Raw genomic sequence first — 8,288 nt, 5'->3', positions numbered from 1 at the left:
AACATATGGTACGGAGGCTGGCCGGGGTTTGGACAACAGGTTGGGAGGGGGCTTGTTGGTGCATGGGAAGCTGTATGAGCTTTAATAGGCTTCATCAGAAAGACTTGTGACCTAGAGGGAAAATCCAGAAAAATTACCAGAGTTAAAGAGAGAACCTAAGTGGTAGCTCCCGTGAATGGGCACACCACCTTCGTGAAGAGGACATAAGTATTATATAGTGAAGAACATTCGTTGCTATTTCACTCGTAACATTATTTGGTTTATGGTTTGATTTGCTTTGTTATTGTTACCAACAGTAGCATCCAAGTGGTCAGATAAAGTAAAGACTCTTCTGTTAACCCATCCTCACCTACCCCCAGCACTGAAAGTCCCCATATCATTCATCTTTGTAATACCATTAAGCCCTAAGGGGATAAAATAGTTTAAACATTTTAAACAAAATGACAATTTATCTCCCATTGTGAAAGCAATATTATAAAATGCAGAATTGCTTTTTTTTTCTGTCACCTCACTTCCTCCCCAAAAAATGTAAAGAAAATAAATCAAAATCATATTTAGCCAACATTGATACCAATAAAAACTATATACTCATCCCTAAATAAACAAGACCTTACACAGCTTTATCAATGGAAGAATCTAAAAGTTATGGATTATTATTAATTCTGCATGGAGAGCACAATAAGAAAAAAATATGCAAAAGTTCAGGTTTTCTGTCACTGCCATGACGAAAAAAAATGACAAAAAAAGTTTGTATTTACCCCAAAAAGATGCAATGATAGCTAAGCGCTCCCTCCAAAATATACCAGTTCTCACAATGTTCATCAAAGGAAAAAAAAATCTAAAAATTGTTGTTTTAAAAATACGACACGATAGGTATTTGGAGGGTGTTCGGATAAGTGTCCAACCCTGAAGTAAATGTAGAGAAGAATCCGGCACACCAATGTCACAGGAAATCTTGATTTATTACGTACAGTCCAGCATTGTGCCAACTTATAAATCAATATTCCCTTTGAGTGCTGGATTCTTTTCTACATTTAACAATATGGTGACAGAAACCATTTTTTTTATATTTTAAAAGTAATAAAACATTAAGAAGTATATACATTTGGAATCACTGCAGACATATTGACCTACTTTTACAACTGAAGGATATATGAATGACATTACACGCTGCCATTTTGTAAAGAAATACTTTTCTTTATACATTTCTATGAAATATGTATTTATTTACTGGTAAGCGAATGCTGAGAATCAAATTTCCAAGAAACCAATTATCTGTTTGATGGTTTCCAACAAAAGAAATCTTAAGAAAAATTATATCAATGTGTTCCATGTATAATACGCCTACTTAAATCGCCTCCGTTATGACAGATTCTCATCAATTGTCACTTTAACACTGTTCATAAATGGCTCACACATCTACGGTGTATGAATATTACAATGTTTGTGATGAACACTATTTCAGGGCTAGAGATGTCCCTTAAAGCCAAACATTGCATTTATCAGAAGAACATAGCATTTACACAAGTGATGTATGAAACCACACCATACTTACATCACAAAAACCCCAAATCCAAGGCAAAATAACATAGCAGTGTGGGTAGCTTTCTTATACTAAAATCTGCAATAATTATGGTGAGTTTTCATCTTAAGTGTCAGCAATGGGCTAGGATATGCTAGTTATATAATATATATACACACATACAGGGTGGGCCATTTATATGGATACACCTAAATGAAATGGGAATGGTTGGTGACCCAGATCGGCCCGCTGAATTTGCAGAATGGGCAAAACAAAAATTGGAACAGGACCCTCAGTTTACACAGAACATTATGTTCAGTGATGAGGCAAACTTTTTCGGGTGGGTCATTTATATGGATTCCATGTGCAAAAAAGAAAATATTTAGATAGCACTCACTGATCCTTAAAACTTCATGCTTTATTCAGATACTTAAAACATCATGGCTTGGAGAACGGGTTAACAAGGTGTGCGAGCCAGTGCCGATGACGGCCGTTTTGTTGAAGCGCCATGCAGCGCGAAACTGCCGTCGTCAGCACTGGCTCGCACACCTTGTTAACCCGTTCTGCAAGCCATGATGTTTTAAGTATCTGAATAAAGCATCAAGTTTTAAGTACCCGTGAGTGCTATCTAAATCTTTTCTTTTCTTGCACATGGAATGTCTTGCTTTTCTGGATGAGCACCCGGAGTCTAGAAGTGCGGAATAACACAAATCCAATGAAGAGGGTAACAACCGTGCATGTTGAGGTCTAGCCCAAAAGCAGTGCCATTTTATAAATCTCTTTTTTCTTTTTGTATTTATATGGATACACCTAAATAAAATGGGAATGGTGACCGTTTTCTTGCGTAGGGTGTCTTGCATTGAAATCTGCTGCAATGACCCGGGTATTGTGTTCACCAGACATTAACACAATTTCACGTTAACCTCTGCAACAAGTCAATGGCTGTAAACAAAGAGAAACTTGTAACTCATGAAAGAATAAAGCATGCCATTGTTTTTCTTTTGAAATTCTCAATAAGTTTGATGTCACATGACCTTGGTCCCATTGAAAAATAAAAAGTTGGATCCAAAAATGGCTGACTTCAAAATGGCCACCATGGTCACCACCCATCTTGAAAAGTTTCCCCATCCCATATACTAATGTGCCACAAACAGGAAGTTGATATCACCAACCATTCCCATTTAGGTGTATCCATATAAACGGCCCACCCTGTAATATATATATATATATATATATATATATATATCTATAATATAACGCTGGGAGCGTCACTCTGTCCAAAGCCTCTATAGACTGCGCAAGCGCAAGCGCCGGCGCAGTCTGGGCCTCACAGAGCGACGCTCCCGGGAGATCGCGGTGTGCGTTCACACTGAACACACACCGCGATCTCCACCGCAGAAGCAGGGACCGCCAGGAGGGTGAGTATCGGCCTATATTCACCTGTCCCCGTTCCATCGCTGAGCGGCGCCATCTTCCCGGTCTTCGGTCTGTGGCCTTCAGTTCAGAGGGCGCGATGACGCGCTTAATGCGCGCCGGCGCCGCCCTCTGACTGAACAGTCACAGCCAGGAGACCGGGAAGATGGCGGCGCTCAGCGATGGAACGCCGGACAGGTGAGTATAGTAAGTGCTGGGGGGCCTGAGCTGGCGGCGATACCTGCACCTGACCCCCACAGCGCGCCGGTGTCCCCGCCTGCTCAGGCCCCCCAGCACTCGGCGCCGAGCGGGTCAGAGGCAGTATGGGGACGCAGGATGGAGCAGCACATAAGGATGGGGACGCAGGATGGAGCAGCACATAAGGATGGGGACGCAGGATGGAGCAGCACATAAGGATGGGGACGCAGGATACAGCAGCACATAAGGATGGGGACGCAGGATGGAGCAGCACATAACAGTATGGGGACGCAGGATGGAGCAGGACATAAGGATGGGGACGCAGGATGGAGCAGCACATAAGGATGGGGACGCAGGATGGAGCAGCACATAAGGATGGGGACGCAGGATGGAGCAGCACATAAGGATGGGGACGCAGGATGGAGCAGCACATAAGGATGGGGACGCAGGATGGAGCAGCACATAACAGTATGGGGACGCAGGATGGAGCATGAACATAAGGATGGGGACGCAGGATGCAGCATGAACATAAGGATGGGGACGCAGGATGCAGCAGCACATAAGGATGGGGACGCAGGATGCAGCATGAACATAAGGATGGGGACGCAGGATGGGAGCAGCACATAAGGATGGGGACGCAGGATGCAGCAGCACATAAGGATGGGGACGCAGGATGCAGCAGCACATAAGGATGGGGACGCAGGATGGAGCAGCACATAAGGATGGGGACGCAGGATGCAGCAGCACATAAGGATGGGGACGCAGGATGCAGCAGCACATAAGGATGGGGACGCAGGATGCAGCATGAACATAAGGATGGGGACGCAGGATGCAGCAGCACATAAGGATGGGGACGCAGGATGCAGCAGTACATAAGGATGGGGACGCAGGATGGAGCAGCACATAAGGATGGGGACGCAGGATGCAGCAGCACATAAGGATGGGGACGCAGGATGCAGCAGCACATAAGGATGGGGACGCAGGATGCAGCAGCACATAAGGATGGGGACGCAGGATGCAGCAGCACATAAGGATGGGGACGCAGGATGGAGCAGCACATAAGGATGGGGACGCAGGATGGGAGCAGCACATAAGGATGGGGACGCAGGATGGAGCAGCACATAAGGATGGGGACGCAGGATGCAGCAGCACATAAGGATGGGGACGCAGGATGCAGCAGCACATAAGGATGGGGACGCAGGATGCAGCAGCACATAAGGATGGGGACGCAGGATGGAGCAGCGCATGACAGGATGGGGACGCATGATGGAGCAGCGCATGACAGGATGGGGACGCAGGATGGAGCAGCACATAACAGGATGGGGACGCAGGATGGGAGCAGCGCATCACAGAATGGGAGCAGCGCATCACAGGATGGGGACGCAGGATGGGAGCAGCGCATGACAGGATGGGGACGCAGGATGGAGCAGCACATGACAGGATGGGGACGCAGGATGGAGCAGCGCATGACAGGATGGGGACGCAGGATGGAGCAGCACATGACAGGATGGGGACGCATGATGGAGCAGCGCATGACAGGATGGGGACGCAGGATGGAGCAGCACATACCACGATGGAGACAATATACCAATATAAATGCTCGCCACCCGGGCGTAGAACGGGTTCAATAGCTAGTATATATATATATATATATATACATATATATATATATATATATATAGCTAATCACCGTTCCCGAGAATGAAGAAACAAAAACCCTCTTTGTTCCATGTACACCACCATACACTGTAGGTACAAACAAACGTATTGGGACACAACTCTTAGACCACGTTCACATGTTGTGTTTGGTCAGTATTTAACCTCAGTATTTCTAAACCAAAACCAGGAGTGAGTGATAAATGCAGAAGTGGTGACGTGTTTCTATACTTTTCCTCTGATTGTTCCTCTTCTGACTTTGGCATACACATTCTAAAATACTTACCAAATACTGAATGTGTGAATGTAGCCTTAATCTGTGAATCCAGGATCTTCATTCAGTCACAGGGGTATAAATTTCAACCCCCACAATGCAGTCTGCTTCTACTAACTAATTTGAACGTGGTAGAGCAATAGGACACCAATGTTGTAACAATCAGTTCATGAAATGTCTTCCTTACAAATATTCCATGATCAATTATGAGTGGTATTATTGAAAAGTGGAAGAGTTCAGGAACCACAGAAACTCGGCCATGAAGAGGTAGATGATGTAAAGTTAGAGTCACCCAGTACTGAAGAACATAAGGCATACGAGTTGCAAAATCTCTTGCCGAGATCAACATAAATATGTTAAATCACCAAACAACGGTAAGCATCAAAAAGAGTAGTGTACAGCACGTCACCATTGTACTCTAGAGAAGTGGAAACGTGTTCTGTGGAGTGACAAATCCCATTTTTCTATCTGCCAAGTCTGATGGATGAGTCTCGGTTTGACGAATGCTAGAATATTACTTGCCTGATGGCATTGTGCCAATTGTGAAGCTTGGAGAAGGAATTATGTTAAGACATTGCTTTTCGTGGGCTGTCCTACGAGCCTTAGTTCTTGTAAAGGGAAATCTTAAGGCTTTAGCATAATAAGACATTTTGGATAATCGTGTGCTTCCAACTTTGTGAAAACAGTCCTATTTTATGCTAGCATGACTGTGCCCCAGTACACAAAGAAAGGTGTGGAAGAACTTGACTGGCCCCACACAGACTTCTGAGCTCAACCTCCCCAAACACCTTTGAGAAAAACAAGAATGGAGATTTTAAGCCTGGCCCTCTTGTTCTTTTCAATGAATGGGCAAACATTCCCACAAACACATTTTTTGTAAAAATTCCAAATTGTGGTTCATGTTATTATCATAGAGGAAACCAATTCCATGTTAATGCCAATGGATTTTGAAGGGGATGTCATAAAAGCTCTTGTAGGTGTGAGGTGTAGAGTCCCAATAGTTTCCTCCATACAGTGTAGGCTCGTAAAAAAAAATTCACGATTACTGGCTGCACAGTTGTGAATTTCTAGCATCGCTACTAGTACATAATTTTGTAACCTGCAGCGCAGATGGCTCTGGTGGGTGCATGAGATCTAAGAACCACAGCTTCTATCAGAACTATTATTTCTTGTGTAACAAGGATAATGAAAGAATATATATATATATATATACACACACATATATACACACACACACACGTGAGTGTATATATATATATATATATATATATATATATTTATTGTAAAGCGCTGCGGAATATGTTAGCGCTATATAAAAAATAAAGATTATTTATTTATATATATACACACATATATATACATACATATATATATACATATATACATATATATACATACATATACAGTGGGGCAAAAAAGTATTTAGTCAGTCAGCAATAGTGCAAGTTCCACCACTTAAAAAGATGAGAGTCGTCTGTAATTTACATCATAGGTAGACCTCAACTATAGGAGACAAACTGAGAAAAAAAAATCCAGAAAATCACATTGTCTGTTTTTTTATCATTTTATTTGCATATTATGGTGGAAAATAAGTATTTGGTCAGAAACAAACAATCAAGATTTCTGGCTCTCACAGACCTGTAACAACTTCTTTAAGAGTCTCCTCTTTCATCCACTCATTACCTATAGTAATGGCACCTGTTTAAACTTGTTATCAGTATAAAAAGACACCTGTGCACACCCTCAAACAGTCTGACTCCAAACTCCACTATGGTGAAGACCAAAGAGCTGTCAAAGGACACCAGAAACAAAATTGTAGCCCTGCACCAGGCTGGGAAGACTGAATCTGCAATAGCCAACCAGCTTGGAGTGAAGAAATCAAAAGTGGGAGCAATAATTAGAAAATGGAAGACATACAAGACCACTGATAATCTCCCTCGATCTGGGGCTCCACGCAAAATCCCACCCCGTGGGGTCAGAATGATCACAAGAACGGTGAGCAAAAATCCCAGAACCACGCGGGGGGACCTAGTGAATGAACTGCAGAGAGCTGGGACCAATGTAACAAGGCCTACCATAAGTAACACACTACGCCACCATGGACTCAGATCCTGCAGTGCCAGACGTGTCCCATTGCTTAAGCCAGTACATGTCCGGGCCCGTCTGAAGTTTGCTAGAGAGCATTTGGATGATCCAGAGGAGTTTTGGGAGAATGTCCTATGGTCTGATGAAACCAAACTGGAACTGTTTGGTAGAAACACAACTTGTCGTGTTTGGAGGAAAAAGAATACTGAGTTGCATCCATCAAACACCATACCTACTGTAAAGCATGGTGGTGGAAACATCATGCTTTGGGGCTGTTTCTCTGCAAAGGGGCCAGGACGACTGATCCGGGTACATGAAAGAATGAATGGGGCCATGTATCGTGAGATTTTGAGTGCAAACCTCCTTCCATCAGCAAGGGCATTGAAGATGAAACGTGGCTGGGTCTTTCAACATGACAATGATCCAAAGCACACCGCCAGGGCAACGAAGGAGTGGCTTCGTAAGAAGCATTTCAAGGTTCTGGAGTGGCCTAGTCAGTCTCCAGATCTCAACCGTATAGAAAACCTTTGGAGGGAGTTGAAAGTCCGTGTTGCCAAGCGAAAAGCCAAAAACATCACTGCTCTAGAGGAGATCTGCATGGAGGAATGGGCCAACATACCAACAACAGTGTGTGGCAACCTTGTGAAGACTTACAGAAAACGTTTGACCTCTGTCATTGCCAACAAAGGATATATTACAAAGTATTGAGATGAAATTTTGTTTCTGACCAAATACTTATTTTCCACCATAATATGCAAATAAAATGTTAAAAAAACAGACAATGTGATTTTCTGGATTTTTTTTTCTCAGTTTGTCTCCCATAGTTGAGGTCTACCTATGATGTAAATTACAGACGCCTCTCATCTTTTTAAGTGGTGGAACTTGCACTATTGCTGACTGACTAAATACTTTTTTGCCCCACTGTATACATATATACATATATATACATATATATACATACATATATATACATATAAATACATCTATATATATAATTGTCTAAGGGTTTTTCCGTCTGTCTGTCTGTCTGTCTGTCTGTCTTTCTGTCTGTCCTGGAAATCCCGCGTCTCTGATTGGTCGAGGCCGCCAGGCCTCGACCAATCAGAGTCCGGCACAGCATCGACGTAGAAATCCCGCGTC

This window comes from Ranitomeya imitator, chromosome 3 (assembly GCF_032444005.1).
Source record: "Ranitomeya imitator isolate aRanImi1 chromosome 3, aRanImi1.pri, whole genome shotgun sequence".
Lineage (NCBI taxonomy): Eukaryota > Metazoa > Chordata > Amphibia > Anura > Dendrobatidae > Ranitomeya > Ranitomeya imitator.
This window is presented reverse-complemented; position numbering follows the sequence as displayed.